Source organism: Mirounga angustirostris, unplaced genomic scaffold (assembly GCF_029215605.1).
Source record: "Mirounga angustirostris isolate CCGP_5_RB_7025 unplaced genomic scaffold, mMirAng1.0.hap1 SCAF_2, whole genome shotgun sequence".
NCBI classification, from domain to species: domain Eukaryota; kingdom Metazoa; phylum Chordata; class Mammalia; order Carnivora; family Phocidae; genus Mirounga; species Mirounga angustirostris.
Genome location: NW_026991710.1, coordinates 155,813,058 through 155,831,275, shown reverse-complemented (window position 1 = coordinate 155,831,275; position 18,218 = coordinate 155,813,058). Strand labels below are relative to the sequence as shown.

At 41.8% G+C, this 18,218-nt stretch overlaps 1 long non-coding RNA gene across 1 annotated transcript; it reads left to right on the top strand.

Annotated features, from left to right (window-relative positions):
• Positions 1–499: 499 nt before the first annotated feature.
• Positions 500–16,395, top strand: LOC123847445 (uncharacterized). Its single transcript, XR_006791548.3, has 4 exons — positions 500–767; positions 10,609–10,686; positions 12,014–12,135; positions 14,289–16,395. It is a non-coding gene; the product is annotated as an uncharacterized LOC123847445 (long non-coding RNA).
• Positions 16,396–18,218: the final 1,823 nt, after the last annotated feature.

Genomic DNA, 18,218 nt, shown 5'->3' with positions numbered 1-18,218 from the left:
CCACTCACGTACTCTATTGTCATATGCGTGGGGTGTTGATAAAAGACGCTAGTTAGGTTTTTAGAATAATACCTTTAATTTAGATTGCTATTCTCTTCAATAGGAACGCTCTTCATTCATTCATTTTTATCCATTAATCTTTATTCACTAGTTTATGTTCCATATGTTGGATATACTTCGAAGCATTTTGCCTATTCTATTGACCATAGGCTAGTCTCCTCTCTCCCTTTATCGAAATGCTACTCACCCTAAGGGTCCAAGCCAAATAGCACATCCTCCGTGCAATCCTCCTTTCTTTACCTTCTGGTCCTGATGAATCTTCCTTTTCTCTATCTACAGCACACATGCATTCACTCAAACATATTGAGGGAACACTTCAACAGTGCATTGTGCTGGAGGGAGGGAACACTGTGTGGATGAACACAATCATGGTTCCCGCCTGTCGGATCTTGAATTAGAATGGAGGCCCACCAGCCAGTCAGAAAATTAGGTACAATATGGTATGCTAAACCCTGTGACGTGGGAGGCTGTGGAGCAAGGAACGCGGCCCTGATGGGTAATGATGTTTAAGCCGAGACTTGAAGGATGGGCAAGTAGCCAGGCAACTGGGTGTGCGTAAATGCTCCTGGCAGAGGGAACAGCATGAGCAGCGTGGCATGCTGGGAGAGGAGCACAGGAGCACGGAGTGACTTCGGGAACAGTGCAAACTTCCGGGCCACCCACGGAGGACAAGGAGGGAGGAGAGTGGTGAGAAACAAGGCCCAGAGGTGAGCAGAGGCTCAATCCTGAACGGCCTTTAAAACCAAGTGAGGAATGTGGACTTTCTCTGGAGGGGGAGCTGGGAGATGCTTGAAGCAAGGAGGGGACATGATTTGATTTGTGTTCTGAAAGCTGTCCCCGCCTGTGTTTTGGACAGTTGATTGGGGGCTGAGGCAGTAAAGGTGAAGCTTGTCTTAAATGGAAGTCACCTAATTTTGTGCTCAGTTACACATGGTTTGCTTTCTTTCATGGTCTGTTTGTATCAGCCTTTACCCTTTAGCCTGATGACAAGCACCTGGAGACAAGGCACCACATTCTATCCCTCTGTGCACAATGGATAGTAGATGCTCAGTAAATGCAAATGGCGGTCGGATTGGATTTGTATGCTGCTTTCTTTTCTGTTTGCCATTCCGACATTTATGATAGCACAATAGCCCTCCAGTGGCCAATAAACGGAGGGAGACTTTCTGGGTGAGTCTCATGACAGCAATTTCTGAACCTCGACTTACCAAGACAAAATTCATGCTTGCCTTCCTGCTTCCTTAATTCCCAGGAGAGAACAGTTGTGATTTTATGTGCCGTATGTGGTTCCCAATATTAAAAGTCGAAGTGCTTTTGCTAAAAACGCTGGACAAAGTCCTCTTGAAAGAAAGCGGGGCTGCTCAGCTTGGGCAGGAGGAGAGTGCGAGGACTGTTTGAAAGACCACGGAGCCAGAGATCCGTGGTTAATTCTCCTGTACTTCCCTGGAAAAGTGGCTCCCCACCACCACCCACCAGGCACATTCCTCGGTGTCCACCAGGGAACCTGACCCCGTTAGCACGGAGTATTTATGACCCACATTTGCCAGTGATTATAGTCACAGTCAAATGAGTACAACTCTGAATGCAATGGTGTGTGTGTGGGGGGGTGCACGCGCGTGCACGTCAGGGGCAGGTTGGCTAAGGAAGAGAGAGTATTCTTGAAGCAAATATAGTGTCTCTTTTAAGTTGTGTCCCCTCATAGCAAATTGGAAATTTTGGTGATAGACTTACTAAAGGATGCGGAGGCAAAGAGTGGAGTAACTGAGAGGAGCGGTTCCCAGGCGAGGACACTGATGGGCAGAGAGTGTTTGTCTTGGGCCACACATTGAGCCAGCATAGCTGCACCTGAAACATAGCCTCTTGGCTCCCAGTTCAGTGGCCTCTCCATGGTGCCCCAGGGCTTTTGCTCCATGTGTTTATTACCTTCATACAGTGCTGGTTTGAAACCGAGCCTCAGGGTTTTTCTCCTTATCTAGACATTCCCTCTTTCCCCCACTTCCTTGCCATCTCCCTGGGCACCTAAAGCTGCTTATCTCCACGGCAGGGGTGCAGGTAATGCTTGCTTTCTGTGGTTGTTCCTCCTGTAGTCGCTTGACCAGGAGCTCAGATCAGGAGCCCAGATTTCAACTGTGGGGAGCCTGGGACATTTGTTTCTTTGCCAACTCTCAAAGCTTGCACTCTGGTTTTCCTGACGACCTCTTCCCCCACTCTCGGTAGCTCCTTGGGTAACCTGTCTTAACTCCCGTCTGTCATTACAGGCTGGTAGCTGTGCTTCCCAATCTTCTTTCATTAATTGGCCACATTCACAAATTTTGCAGTAGCTGTACACATATTGAATGCAATTAGGTCAACTAATTGTTGTTGTTGTTGTTTTAGCTAAGAACATTATTTTAAAACTTTATAGCAAGGCACCTGGGTGGCTCAGTCATTAAGCGTCTGCCTTCGGCTCAGGTCATGATCCCAGGGTCCTGGGATTGAGCCCCGCATCCGGCTCCCCGCTCAGCGGGAAGCCTGCTTCTCCCTCTCCCACTCCCCCTGCTTGTGTTCCCCCTCTCTTGCTGTGTCTTTCTTTGTCAAATAAATAAATAAAATCTTAAAAAAAAACTTTATAGCAGGACTATCAATACATAACCAATATCATTGGCCAATAGAAAAATGAAAACGAATGATGCTATTAAGTTCCAGCTAGACTCACTTGCATGCCGAAGGCTGTAAAGTCGATCCCTGCTCTTTTTTTGTTAAAAAAGGTGATTCGCTAAAATCACAATGAGCTATCACCTCACACCTGTTAGAATGGCTATTACCAAGAAGACAAGAGGTAACAAGTGTTGGCCAGGAGGGGGAGAAAAGGGAACCCTCATGCGCTGTTGGTGGGAATGCAAGCTGGTGCAGCCACTGTGCAAAACAATATGGAGGTTCCTTACAAAATTAACACTAGAGCTGCCCTACAATCCAGCAATTCCACTTCTGGGAAGGTACCCGAAGGAAACAAAGACACCATGTAGAAGAGACATCTGCACCCCCATGTTCACAGCAGCATTATTTACAATAACCAAGACATGGAAACTACCTAAGTGTCCATTGTTGGATGAATGGATAAAGAAGTTGTGGTGTATATATATACATTTAGCCATAAAAAGGAAGAACCCGCTGCCATCTGTGACAACAGGGATGTGCCTTGAGGGCATTACACTAAGTGAAATAAGTTGGACAGATAAAGGCAAGTACTAGAATCTAGAAAAAACACTAAAACAAAAAAATCTTCAAAAAAGCTGAGCTCATAGAAAAAGATCAGATTTGTAGTTACCAGAGGTAGCAGGGTTGGGGGGGGGAATTGGAGCAAGGTGGTCAAGAGGTACTTCCGGTTATAAATAAGTACCAGGGATGTAACGTATGACAGGATGACTGTAGCTAACACTGCTGTGTGGTATATTTGTAAGTTGTTAACAGAGTAGATCCTAAGAGTTCCCATCATAAGGAAAAACACATTTTTCTTCTTCTTTTTTTGTATTTTTTATGAGATGATGGAGGTTAACTAAACTCATCGTGGCAATCATTTCACAACATACTAAAGCAAACCATCATGCCGTGTACCTTAAACTTCTGCAGTATTGTATATCTCAATAAAACTGAGGGAAAGGATGATTAGCAAGTGGTAGAGGGGCTGTAAAAGCAGGCTTTTATTTTATTCATTTTTAAAAGATTTTTATTTATTCATCTATTTTAGAAACAGAGAGAGAGCAGGGTGAGGGAGAGAGTGTGAGGGAGAGAATCTCAAGTAGACTCCCTGCTGAGCACGGAGGCTGACATGGGGCTCAATCTCACGACCCTGAGATCATGACCTGAGATTGCGACCTGAGCTGAAACCAAGAGTTGGATGCTTAACTGACTGAGCCACCCAGGCGCCCCAAAGCAGACTTTTAAATGATAAATGATAAAACAATGCCTGGCAAAGTAAATATATAATAAAGGTGAACTCTTGTTATTGTTAGGAGAATGATTTCAAGGGAAAAAGAGAACCACTCCAAGATGTTCCAGAATCCCTTCAGTCACAGTGTCCTGTGGATTGTAAACCTGATGCTAAAGGAATTCAAATCAAGGGAAAGATCTCTGAGGACTGGTATTGTCAGGGAAAGAATTGTCATAACGTCCTTGCATTTCTAGCATGCCATATTTCCCCCTCAGTTTTTGAAATTATATTCCATTTATGGTTTTGGGAAATAAGAGTAGGATTCATCACCAGAAGAAGAAAAATCATAAGAATACTGGCATCTCTATCCTGCTGAATTATTTATTGTTTTTTGCTGAGGAGCAGACTGCGTGCTTCTTGCCCTGCTATAGATGGATTGGATTTGATTCTGTCCCCATGCAGTCTGGTGAGCTTATTCTAATAAGAACAACTTAATATTGCAACTATACAGTAAAGCTTTTGTGTCCCTCTAGGACATTCCACGCTACATGCTCTGAGCTAACCCTGTTCTCCTGATTATTTTGGATGAGGAAACTGAGTTATCTTCCTAGCTTACAGGAGTAATCTTAGAATTGACATTTAAATCCAGTCAGTGTGTGTGTGTGTGTGTGTGTGTGGGTGGGTGGGTGGGTGCCAGACACCATGCTAGGCACCTTCGCGTCTGTTATTACAATTAGTCTTCAAAATAATCTTATGAGGTAGGCATTATTACTATAAACTTATTTAAAAAATAAGAAAGCCGAGGAGAGGTTAAGTAACTTGACCAGGGTCACCAAGTAGCAGATATTAGGAAACAAGATGTCCGGCTGATTCCTGACTCACCCGTTTCCAGCGTGCTGTGTCGCTAGAGACTGCATTGGTCGGCAACTATCTGTCTGCCTTTCTTCCGCCCTTCTACTTTTCCTCCTCTTCTCTCTCTCTCACTCTCTCTCTCTTTCTCTTCCCTCCTTTTCTCCTTCCTTCCCTGATCCTTCCCTTCTTCCTGCTCCTGTCTCTCCCTCCCTCCCCTCCCTCCTCTCCTTCCTTCCTTTCTTCCTTCCTTCCCTCCTTCCTTCACTCCTTCCTTCCTTTCTTCCTTCCTTCCTTCCCTCCTTCCTTCCTTGCTTCCTTCCTTCCTTCCTTTTCTGTAATTTTTTTTGTAGATTACTGTTTCTCAGCTACAGGGTAAAGTAGCAGGGACATCGGATACAATTAATCAAGTTTGTACTGTTGACTATTCAACTAACTGTGGAAAATAGAGAAGAAGTCTGAGTCCTCATTACTGTGCCAGCACGAGGTAGGCACTATACATACACGTTCCAGACCCATTCCAAAGAGCAGTTCTCTGTGCTAGGCATTCTCATGCCCACATTGCAGGCGGGGAAGGGAGTCTTCAAGGGGCTCTGACTTGCCCTCTGGTTGTATAGCTACAGTGCATGGTGGAGTCAGAATCTGAAGACACATCTTCCTGACTCCACATCCAATCTTTTCTTGGTTACATTATTTTTTTCCTAAACACTAGTTTTGGTCAGAATTTGGACTATAAGACAGGCATATTTAAGATTATTTAAGAAGAGGCATGGGGGTGTTGCTTAATGGCAAAAATGAGACACTTCAAGCGCTGGGATCTGAGCAATTCCTCCCTCATTGGTACCGGATGACCGAAATGATGGAGATGATGTAAAGATCAGGCAGAACATCTCAGCCCTGACTAAGTCCTGCGGGCTGATCAGTGAGAGCCACTGCATCCCGCCTGCCTTGTGCTGGCTGGTTTGGGACTGGGATTTCCTTCACCACTGACCTCCCATCTTCCCTTATGAGGATAAGATGCTGTTTACTTTCCATCCTAAATGATTGTGGTTCTGTGAGCTGTTCAGAAGTCAACATGTTCCAGGCTCCCATCTTAATGTCATGGGGATTAAAACTAAACAAAGCAAGCAAGCATTTGACAATAAATGAGTCTATTGGAAGTGAGTAGTGAGTGCAGAAGGGAGTGTGTGTTTCTTGCTTGTTTATTGACTCTGGTATTTTGGGCAAGTCTTTAAACTTTGGTTTGCCTCTGTTGAGCCCGCCATAAAATGGGAGATGATAGTAGCACGTGTCTCTTAACACTCAGAGGTGGTGAGAGGTTAATTACTTAATGCCTCAAAAATTCTTCAGGCTTCATGGCCAGGACCAGAAATTGGAATGGTTTTCTTTCCAGACCTTATCAAGAATTCTCTCCTGCTCTCTGAGGCTCAAATCCTAGTGAGGAGCGGAAGAAACAAAAAAGGAGGGTGAAAAAGAATTGGAACAGGAGAGGTTCATAGGAAGCTGTGTTCAGGAATGTTTTGCATTCTCTTAGATAAAGAGAAGTATCCAAAAGAAGATGCTCTTACTCTGCAAACTTCTCTGCTTGAATTACTGCTCTTTGGAGAGAAGTAGAGAAACTGTGTAAATTTTTTGAATGGGAGTGCATCCATGATCTGGGGTGAACAGTGAATTTACGTTTGTAAATCTTTGAGTCTTCAGAGTAGACCCAGGTGCTCCCCATCTCACTGTGCCTCCCTCCCCCCTCATGTCATTTCTGGTGAGGGCTGGGATATAGGCCACACCTGAAGGGCAGAGCACCATCAGCCCACTGGGTAAATGCCTGGATATTATGGAGAGATTTCGACTTTGTTCTGTGGGACAGTTTTTCACTTTCTGACAAGATCAGATCTACAACAGACTCCTGAAGCCAAGGTCCATCTCTGCACGGCCTCCCATATTGTCCCCAGATTTCTACCCAGCCTGGCAACTGAAGGGTAAGGCAGAAAAGAGAGCTGGATGCATTACCTTCTCTAATCAAAGGGAAAAATATTTTGCTCTGAAGTTTTTGACAGTTTTTCAGAGGGAATCAACAGCACTTTTATCACAGGACCCTATAAAGCCCCAGGTTTATTCCATTTTAATCTCTTTCGCAAAGGACTCCAATCAACCTTTGCTTTATTATAGGATATAAGACAACACAGCAAAGACACTTAGATACCCTTCCTCACCACGGTTTTGCCAAGGTGTTAAATACCTTCACATTAAGGAAGTTTTGGCAAAATAATTTTATATCTCTGCTATTTATACCATATGAAAATCTGAGTTCTCACATGGCCAGATTTTTCCTTATGACCAAGAGCATTTCTTTTCTGTCCCTCTGTGGGTCCATGGACAGTGCATTAGAGGGTGAATGAGTGAGGTTTATGGGAGTGGTGGCGATGGGGGGATCACATGGCTGACCCAGTATAGTGTTCCTAGGTTCCCATTATATACTGGATATAGAGCTTCCGTCTGGCAGCTACAGAGCAAAAGGTTTTTCTCCCTGGCAGAAGGACAGGTTTATCAAGCTACTTTTTATTTTTTTAAAGTAACATAGAAACCTTTTTCTCCCCCGCCCACCCACACTGAAGCTCTTTTTAAGAATTATTATGTTTCAGGTGTACAACATTATAATTCAGCATCTGTATGCACTACAAAGTATACAAGTCTATAGATACCATCCATCACACTACAATTGACCCCCTTCACCCCTTTGTCCATCCCTCAACTTTGCTACCCGCTGGTAACCACTGATCTGTTCTCCGTATCTATGAATTTGTTTTTGTTTTATTTGTTCATCTATTTTGTTTGGTTTTTAGATTTCACATATGAGTGAAATTGTACAGTATTCGTCTTTCTTCTGACTTATTTCACTTAACATAATATCCTCAAGTTCCATGTATGTTGTCAAAAATGACAAGATCTCATTCTTTTTTATAGCTGAGTAATATTCCACTGTGTGTGTGTCTATATATATATGCCATTATCCATTTATCCATTGATGGACATTTAGATGATGTACAGAAGTTTAGTAGTACGGAAGCTTATTACTGAAACGAATTAAGTTTGATGTACGGAAGCTTATTAGTTGGACGTAGTCTCATTTGTTTATTTTTGCTTTTCTTTCCATTGCCTTCGGAGTTGAATCCACAAAAACACTGCTAAGACCAATGTCAAGGAGCTTACCATCTATGTTTTCTTCTAGGAATTTATGGTTTCAGATCTTACAGTTAAGTCTTTAATTCATATTGAATTAATTTTTTTAAAGATTTATTTATTTGAGAGAAAGAGAGAGAGTGGGTGGGGGGAGAGGGACAGAGGGAGAGGTAGAGAGAATCTCAAGCAGACTCCCACTGAGCATGGAGCCCAACACAGGACTCAATCCCATGACCCTAAGATCATGACTTGAGCCTAAATCAGGAGTTGGCCACTTAACTGACCGAGCCACCCAGGCGTCCCTTTATTGAGTTAATTTTTGTGCATGGTTTAGCATAGTGGTTTAGTTTCACTCTTTTGCATATAGCTGACCAGTTTTCCCAACACCATTTGTTGAAATGACTGTCATTTCCTTATTGTATGTTCCTGGCTCCTTTGTTGTACATTAACTGTCCATGTATGTGTGGGTTTATTTCTGGGCTCTCAATTCTATTTCATTGATCGGTGTGTCTGTTTTTGTGCCAGTACCACTGTTTTGATTACTATAGCTTTGTAGGATAGTTTGAAATCATACGCATGGTACTTCTAGCTTTGTTCTTTTTCAAGATTTCTTTGACTATTCAGGATCTTTTGTGGTTCCATACAAATTTTAGAATTATTTGTTCTATTTCTGTGAAATATGCCATTGGACTTTTGATAGGGATTGCATTGCATCTGTAGATTGCTTTGGGTAGTGTGGACATTTTAAAAATATTAATTCTTCCAATCCATGAAGACAGAATATCTTTTCATTCATTTGTGTCTTTCTCAATTTCTTTCATTAGTGTCATAGTTTTCAGTGAATAGGTCTTTCACCATCCTTGGTTAAATTTATTTCTAGGTATTTTATTCTTTTTGATGCAGTTATAATTGAGATTGTTTTCTCAACTTCTCTTTCTGATAGTTTGTTATTGGTGTATAGAAATGCTACAGATTTCTGTATACTGATTTTGTATCCTGTGACTTTACTGAGTTTACTTATTAGTTCTGACAGTTTTTTTTTTTCTTTTTGGTGGAATTTTTAGTGTTTTCTATATATAATATCATGTCAAATGCAAATAGTTACTGTTTTATTTCTTCCCTTTTGATTTGTATACCATTTATTTCTTTTTCTCGCCTAATTGCTATGACTAGGACTTCCAATACTATGTTGAATAAAAGTGGGCATTTTTCTCTTTTTCCCGATCTGAGAGAGAAAGCTGAAAACTTTCCCCCATTGAGTATGATGTTAGCTGGGGGTTGGTCATTTATGGCCTTTATTATGTTGAGGTAAGTTTGCTCTATACCCACTTTTTTGAGAATTTTCATCATAAATAGATGTTGAATTTTACTGAGTGCTTTTTCTTTATCTATTTTGGGGTGATCATATGATTTTTATTTTGTATTTTGTAAATGTGGTGTATCATGTTGGTTGATTTGTGGATATTGAACCATCCTTGAGTCCCTGGAATAAATCCCACTTGATCATGGCCTATGATCCTTTTAATGTATTGTTTAATTTGGTTTGCTAATATTTCATTGAGGATTTTTATGTTAATCAAGGATAGTGGTCTGTAATTTTCTGTTTTTATGTTGTCCTTGTCTGATTTTGGTGTCAGAGTAATACTAGCCTCATAAAATGTGTTTGGGAACATTCCCTCCCCTTCAATTTTTTCTAAGAGTTTGAGAGAATAGGCATTAAATCTACTTTGAATGTTTGAAAGAATTCACCAGTGAAGTTGTCTGGTCCTGGGCCTTTGATTGTTGGGAGATTTTTAATTATTGATTTGATGTTCTTACTAGTAATTGGTCTATTCAGATTTTCTACTTTTCCCTCATTCAGTCTTGGAATATTGTATGTTTCTAGGAGTTTAACCATTTCTTCTAGGTTGTCCAATTTGTTGGCATATAGTTGTTCACAGTAGTCTCTTAGCACCCTTTGCGTTTCTGTGGTATCAGTTGTAACTTCTCTTTCATTTCTAATTTTATTTATTTGAACCTTCTTTCTTTTTTTCTTGGTGAGTCTAGATAAAGGTTTGTCAATTTGGTTATCTTTTCAGAAAACCAGTTCTTTGTTTCATTGAGCCTTTCTATTGTCTTTATAGTCTCTATTTCATTTATTTCTGCTTAATCTTTATTATTTTCTTCCTTCTACTAATGTTGGGCTTTGTTCTTTTTGTCTAGTTCCTTTGGTCATTAAGTTAGATTATTTGAGATTTTTCTTTTCACAGAAACCTTAAAGATCCCCATGGGAAGTCAAAGACTGCCGCTTACAGGATCCACTTAAGGAGAAGTTTCCCCCTTGTCCTAAGCCTTGTGGGTAAATGCTGGCCAAGAGCATCTGCATGCTAAAGTTGCCAGAGAAAGAAGCAGTTGACCTCTGGTGTTTGTTTTGCAACTGACAGAGAACCAGAGGAAACTTTTCTGAAATGTTTGCTTCAGGGTACAGTGATGAAACTACTGTTGGCTTCTCTTAGAAAATCTGTTATATCTGACAGCAGAAAATAGCCCCTTTTGATTATAAAAAAATGAAGGAAGACTTTTATAATGTCAATAATAGGCAAAGCAATAACTTTATGCTTTTCTCTTTGCAGGTAGTGACAGGTACCCTGGCAGGAATGGCAAAGCCCATCCTGACTCTCAAACAAACCAGACTTCTCCCCCACAGCTGGGTAAGGAGTGAACATGGGTGAGGCCGAGAACAGCTTGGATGGTAGACATCATACACCAAATAGGGCTTTAATGCCAAATAGGCTCAATACATTTCTTTCTTAGAAGTGATTTCATTAGAAGAGGACATGTTATGGTGAGATAGGAAATAAGCATTTTAATGGAAACTAAAGATAAGGTCAAAGTAAATCACCAAGAACGATTGAGGAATAGTGAAAAAGGAGCAAAATTACAGTGGTTATCACTTTATGAATTTAAGTCCTTTCTTTTTTTAAGGATTTTATGTATTTATTTATTTGAGAGAGAGCAAAAGAGTGAGAGAGAAAGAGAGCATGAGCAGGGAGGGGGCAGAGGGAGAAGGAGAAGCAGACTCTCCACTGAGCAGGGAGCCCAATATGCGTCTCGATCCCAGGACCCTGGGCTTATGACCTGAGCCAAAGGCAGACACTTAACAGACTGAGCCACCCAGGCACCCCGAATTTAAGTCGTTTTAAAAGATCGTATGTCTTAGTGTGGCTACACTGCAGAAGCTTTACTAATAGATGAAAAGCAGGACTCTTGAGTGGACGTGTATGTTAATATTTTCATGGCAGCTGAGACGTGCTTAAAGAAGGTCTGTTCAGATTGTGAGGTAGCAACAGGAATCCCCACTCACTTGGTGGCACATACCCTAATTGCTGGCAATATATCAAGGAGAAAATAAATTGCTTCTTTAATTCCAAACCCAAACTGATAGAGGACAACGTCACAGACCTAGAACTTGAATGTATTGTCCTGCTGAAGACCAATTATAGGACATCTAGAATTAGAGTAATAAAGAACTTGGGCACTTCTCAAGGCTGCAGTTAGGACCCTGTCTCTAACCTGTGGATACAAGTGCCTGGCCTTGCTCTGCAGAGCTGTCACAGCCTGGGTAGGTTTATTTTGTGGGGTGAGCAGAGGTAGCCATGCCTCACTGGAAATGCTTCTTAAGTTGGTGTGTAGTGTAAGCGTTGAGTATTCCCATCAAGAAAGGAAAGATGAAATAATTAGAAATGGGGCATTTTCCCAAATGCTTCCAGGGAGCTTTGCTGTTTTCACCTGGGGACATAGGTTAATGCAGTTTTCCAACCAGCTGCACAGCTCAACCCAAACCCTGGCCTTTTAAGTACTCAGTGCTCACAAAGACAATAGATATTGGCACCTAGGGAAATACTTCGAGGTAATAGACCTCATTTAGGAAAAAAAAATTAAGAGAACATCTAACTATCTCTGAAGTGTTGATATGGAAATCCCAGCGTAATGTTATAATACCCTTTTTTTTCCTTTCCCTGATTCCTATTTGGACAGGCTCCAATGCCATGCAGCGAGAGTACAGTCCTACTTTATCTTCAGTAGAGACTTCAGGAGCCCAGAAGACAAATAGTCCCTACTGAGGGGGTCATGTATTTTGGGCGGCCCTCTGGATTGAGGTCAGTTGTTACGAAGGAGACCAGAAAGGCAGAGGGGGCTGCTTTGCTTTTTGAAAGTAAAGCTAATGACTCCCTTGCATTGTGTCGTGTGTGTGGTTATGTGATCTTCTTTCTGAGGCTATGTGTATGCATTTGTGATTTTATGCATATCTCCTTAACTTAGGGAAATAGCAAATGCAACTTGAGCTAGGAAGTCCTCCAATCTTGGGTTCTGTTTCTAGCTCTTTTTGACTTTATAGAATGACCTTTTTACTGGACATTGACACATGCTGTTTGCTGGCTGTTCCAGTACGTTATGGGTAAAGCTAATAAAGTATAATCACAACGTCCTAAAAATGTCAAGTTGCTGCCCCTTGGGCCTCTCATAACTATTCTCATCTGCAAAATGGAGCTGGTAACTCTGCACCCTGCCTTCCCTGCACAGATGTTGGGAAGCTAGGCTAAAGAACATCTGTAAAGCAGTTTTAGATTTTGGAACATGGGAGTAATAAATGACCATAACAGCTATTTATCATGCAGGAGGAGATGACGATATATTCTATATTTCAAGCTCCACTTCTCTCATCTACTTGAAAATAGTTTTGCATGATTGAAGCCATTAGTTAAGAAGGAGTAAGTGTAGGCAATGCAAACTAAGGCAGGGGATTATGACCTAAAAAAATGCCATTGGAGGTGAAAAGTAACTCTGAAAGGATGTGGAAGTACATATTCATGAGCTGAAACGATCAGTGTAGCTTTAAAAATGAAAAGAGTGCTATTGAGTTTGATGCAGGATAAGTGAGGAATGGCAGGTGCCAAGATTCTGGGACTCGTCTTGGCAGTGACCCAAGGCATAACTGGGGTCTGCTGTGGTATCTTTACTACGTCAGGGATGACTTAGCCAGGAAGGTCTTAAGAAGAAGAAGATTGTGTCCTGAGTAAATATCACAGAACTCAACAAAGGTTAAATCCTAGAGGATCATGGAAAATATCGGTATTGACCAACTGGCTAATATTTTGATTAAACACTTTTTCTTTTGGCGTCCATCCAAGAAGAGGCAAAACAATTATTTTCACACAAGTCGGTAACCTTTGGGGAGAGAGAGGTCTTGCTAAAAATGGTAAAGTCCGTTGTTTTATCTCTCTGGGCTTCATGGTCTTGTGTGTGCGGTCCTCAAATATATGCCAAGTACAAATGTTTATATCAAATGTACCCAACTCAGTGCCTTGTTGCTTCCAAGACGCTGAGGTGAAAATGGTGTCTGTCCTCAAGGAGCTTGCAATTTAGTAGGTGATTTAAGACTTTCATAATCTATTGACTTCTCTAATTAAATTAATATTGTCTCCTGCCCCTTTCCTCCAACCCCACTGACTTGATCAGAAGGTCCAATATCATCCTCTCCAGCATCCCTCCCTTGTACCCCGAACCTTTTAAAACTCCTCCAAGGAGGCCCTTCTGACACCAGCTGCAAACAGCTGGGGATCCTGTGTCTGTGCCTTGGCTGCCACGGTCCCTGCCCCTGCCATAGCTCCTCGCTGCCACAAGGTGCCGCTGTTGAAGGCCACTGTGGCTTTTTTCCGGAGGGTAAATTCTAGCTGATTCCACTTCTTTTTTTTTTTTTAAAGATTTTATTTATTTATTTATTTGAGAGAGAGTGAGAGAGAGAGAGAGAGCGTGAGAGGGGGGAGGGTCAGAGGGAGAAGCAGACTCCCCGCTGAGCAGGGAGCCCGATGCGGGACTCGATCCCGGGACTCCAGGATCATGACCTGAGCCGAAGGCAGTCGCTTAACCAACTGAGCCACCCAGGCACCCGCTGATTCCACTTCTTAAGAGTTAACGTCTTGTGGCCTTTTCTTCTCACTAGGTTCCTAGATGACAGGCCGTAGTGCCCAGTCCTTGGGCGGGGGCGGGTGGTGGTGGTGATTCACACAGCCCTCTCTCTACCTCTGAGGAGCTCTGCCGGGAAGTCCAAGAGTCAGCTCCTTTTTCCAATCCTGAGAACCTACTCCAGAGGTTGGTCAATTTTCCTTTCAACCCCAGAAACACCAGGGGTTCTTAGCAGTTCCTCCATTCACTCGCTACCTCCCTTTAAGAAACTCCTTGCCTCTAAGATGTTTCTAGACCTCAAATGATTGCTTTTGGTCACTTATGGGAAATGTCTTTTCTATCTCAGGATGAGCCATCTTGCGAAGAATGGACAGAAATAAGCCCCAGCTCCCCTCTTGCTAAAGCAGTGAAAAAGGAAAACATCGGTGTATCTTCAATAGGACACTCCACTACACATATAAAGAAATAATTAAAACTAGGCAGAATGCTGTAACTGATAAGAGAATTACAAAGAAATAATGATGGAGAATTAAAAAGAACACAGATCAAGCTACATTGGCGTCAACCTGGAGTAATCTGGGAAGACCAGATGGGGGGAGGGCAACATTTGTGTTGGTCCTTGACTTGCAATAGGATCTCGACAGGTGAATGTAGTAGGGAATGGTGTTGCAAACAGAGAGGGTAGAATAAGCCAACCCACAGAAGTAGAGGAAAACGATGTCCTAGTTGATGGACAATGGTGGGGAGGTAGCGGTGGTGACAGGGAGCTTTGTGTGCTGCAGTGTGGGGGGGCCACCAGGGGAGACATGGGGAATTGAAGCCTGGGGCTCAGAATACCCCACTAAAGAATACAAACCTGAAAAAGACCAGCACTCTGTTTTCCTTTCCCATTGCCGTATCTCTTCTTGGACAGCTCAAGTCACTTGTCAATCAACGAATAAACAAAGAAACTAGAAGAGTCAAAAATAAAATTGAAATTAAGTTGTCTTGATGTAGCCAATCTTACATTTTTATGAAAAACAACAACCAAACTCCCAAAGAAAAAAGTTGAACATGTAGCTTTAGGTAAGGTGAAATAGAATGTTTGGGGAATTTCAATAAGCCACTGAATTAATAAGTCTACTTTTCTCTATTTTCAAACCATTTTTGAGTTGTGTAAACAGTCAATACTTCACTGCTATGTCCTTGAACTGAGTCCTTTTTGTTTTCAGAAAGAGGCATTTAGAAGAAAATGACACAGAAATTTCTTCCTTAAACCACCTTGTTGAAGTTTCTCCAGGGACCAAAGTAGATGACTTGTAAATTCCTTTACTCTTAAAATAAAAGGCATTTTTATAAAAGAAAAGGTGATGGGTACAGCAACACCGACTCAGGAGGGAAAACAGTCGCAGGGAAGATGTCATTTATTCTCTTCTTCATGGGGCAAAACCATCTTGCATTCAAAAGCCTCCTAAGAGGAAGATGGCGTTTATAGGTTAAAAACAAAAACCCTCTTACAACATTTTTTAAGACTCGTAGGAATCAAGAATTTCACAGGGAGAATGGTACCATCTTATACTGTACAGGTCTGTAAACTGTTTTCAGCGTCCTTTTCCACCCCAGCTTCTCATTTGTCCCTCGCTGAAGTCTCATGGAAAGAGGCCCGGCGTGGATTCTCAACTATACAGTTGACAAAGCCAAGGCCTGGAGTGGTAACAGACCGAACCAGTGTTATCACTGGGTGGAGTGGGAAGGCAGATTTGGAGATGGGTTCTCTGCAAGCTCACCTAAGCACACTCTTTCCTCTACTCCCTGCTGACTGTCGCTTACTGGATGGAAAAATGCCTTGAGGGTGGCGATTGTGTCTTAATTATCTTCTGATCCTTCCGCAGTGCCTTCCACACAATAGGTGTTCAATAAATGTTAATTAAATAAACGCTGTGAACCCCAAAGTCTAAATGGCTCTAAGTTAGATTTTCAAAGCTTTCTGGGCCCTCACACATTTTTATTAAAAAAAAAAAAAGAGAAGAAAAACCTTTGCTTCCTTAATCTGGCAATTAAGAAAGAAACGATTAGTTCATTTCATTCCCTAGGATATTTGGAAACAAAAAATTGAGAGCTATAAGGAGGATGAAGTTTTCCCTCAGAATAAACAGCAAAAATGAATGGCTCTAGAATACAATTTGGTCTCTTGTTGACACACGTCTGTTCCTCCTAGCTCGTGGGTTTGAAAATGACCTTTCTTAGCAAGAGCTGGACATGAATAGCCTTCTTTTTTCCAACCAGTTCCTCTATTTCCTGAAGTCAGTTGCCATGTGTCCTTTGACAAATGAGTTGCAGGAGTGTGCACTTTCCCTTGAAGAACATTTTCTCCTGTAGTTTTCACTCTCGTCCATATGACCAATTTTTCGTCTTTGCCAAGTTGGGTGTAAATAAAACTCATGCCCTCAATAATTGTGAAATGGACAGTTTTTGGCGGGTTATATTTTTCTTTGAGTGGTTATGGGGAAGGGGAGGGGGGATGTGGTGGGCAAAGAGCTTGTCGTGGGGGATGAGCTAAGTTATGTGTGCATGGCAGGATACCAGGACACTGGGCTTGCGGTAGAAACAGTGATGGGCGTTGTAAGGCTGTACCTGTTGGAGGCTCTAATTAGCATTAGTCTTGTACAGCTGTCCTGGACATACGTCTACGGCTGTAGCCTTAAACTAAGCATCACTGAGGTTTCTACAATTTCTGTACTTATTCATTATCTTTTATTTTAAAATTTATTTTTAACAGGGCAAAGTAATAAAGTTAATAAGCCAATAGCAAAAACTGTTTAAGAAAAAAAAGAGAAGAAACACAAATGACCAATATTAGGATTCAAATCTGAGGCATTCTCTACAGAGCTTGTGGATGTTAAGAAGGATTTTGTGAAATACATAGGTCAAAAAATCTGACTACAGAGATAAAAATGCACAATGTTTTGGGGGAGGGGCCGGGGAAATAGGGGATGGGGATTAAAGAGTACACTTATCATGATGAAATAAAATGATTTAAAAAAGCACAATGATTAAAAAACTGTTTTTATAAACTAACACAGGCTTATAAAAACTATAAGCAACTAAATAGAACCAATAATTCATTTTATTTTTAATAGAGTTTATCATGCACATTATAGGAAATTTTGAAAAAGCAGAAGAAAATATGTATGCCAACCTCTCTACCCAAAACAATTTGAAAACACTTTTTGTCTCATTTTTCTTAGGCGTAGATATTAAAGAGTTTCATACAAGGTTGTTATCATGCTGTGTAAATAATTTAGTTAATTGTGATTAGATGCCTGCATCTGGAAATAGAGTCCCAAACAACGTAAAGTTCTTGTTCTCCCTGTTCCCAGTGCATAAATCTGGTTGCCTCTTTCAGAATAGATAGATAGGGAGGAAATTCTGGGCTCACAGGGTATGTGTTAAAGGAGAGGCAAATTTAAGCTAGGGTGCGGGGAGGAAAATTTTCTTATTCACCCACCTACCCTCTGTTTAGTTTATAATTATTTTGCTTGTTTGTGGTTTCCTGCAATCACAATGCAATGAACTCCTAAGGAGAGACCTGGGTGCATAACCCGGAGCACTTGTTGGAGGCAGTGTTGACTAGGATGGGAGGAGTCCTGGGCCTGCAGAGCTGAACTAGAGTCAGTTCACCTCAGAATCTCTGTGTGCCCTGGAGAGCCCCTCAGAAGCACAGTTGAGATGAGAGGCACTTGGGCAGCCCCGGCTGGGAAGGTTTGATTTGATTTTAAGTGTCTGACCTTGGGAACTCTTACCCATAGAGAAGCCCAGACAGAACTCCTTCTGCTACTTTGGTTTGAGCAGACACAGTTGATTCCTTCAACTGCCTGGCACCATAATCAACCAAGGGCTTATTCTCCTGGTTCCTGTTCTTATAGAACTTACACTCTGGTGGGGAAGCCATATCTGAAATAATCACAAACAAATAAATGTATTTCTCTAAGGTGTTATACAGTTTAGCTGTTAGGGAAGAAACGTTTCCTGTACTTACAGGGTGATCTGAAAACATATAATAAGGAAAATCATTAGCCTGGGGTGGAGAGGGCTGGAAAGTTTGCCCCAATGAAGTTACCACTGAGCTGTGTTCTGAAAAATGGGGAGGAATTAGTAGGTAAAGGTGGTGTGGGAAGGAGAGTGTGGAGATGTTTCTGATAAATGGAGTGGCAGGTGTGCAGGCCAAAGCACAGAGAAGCAGGTCATTACCTCTGCTGGTCACCCAGGCATGGTTGGCATCCTTAGTGGGCAGAGT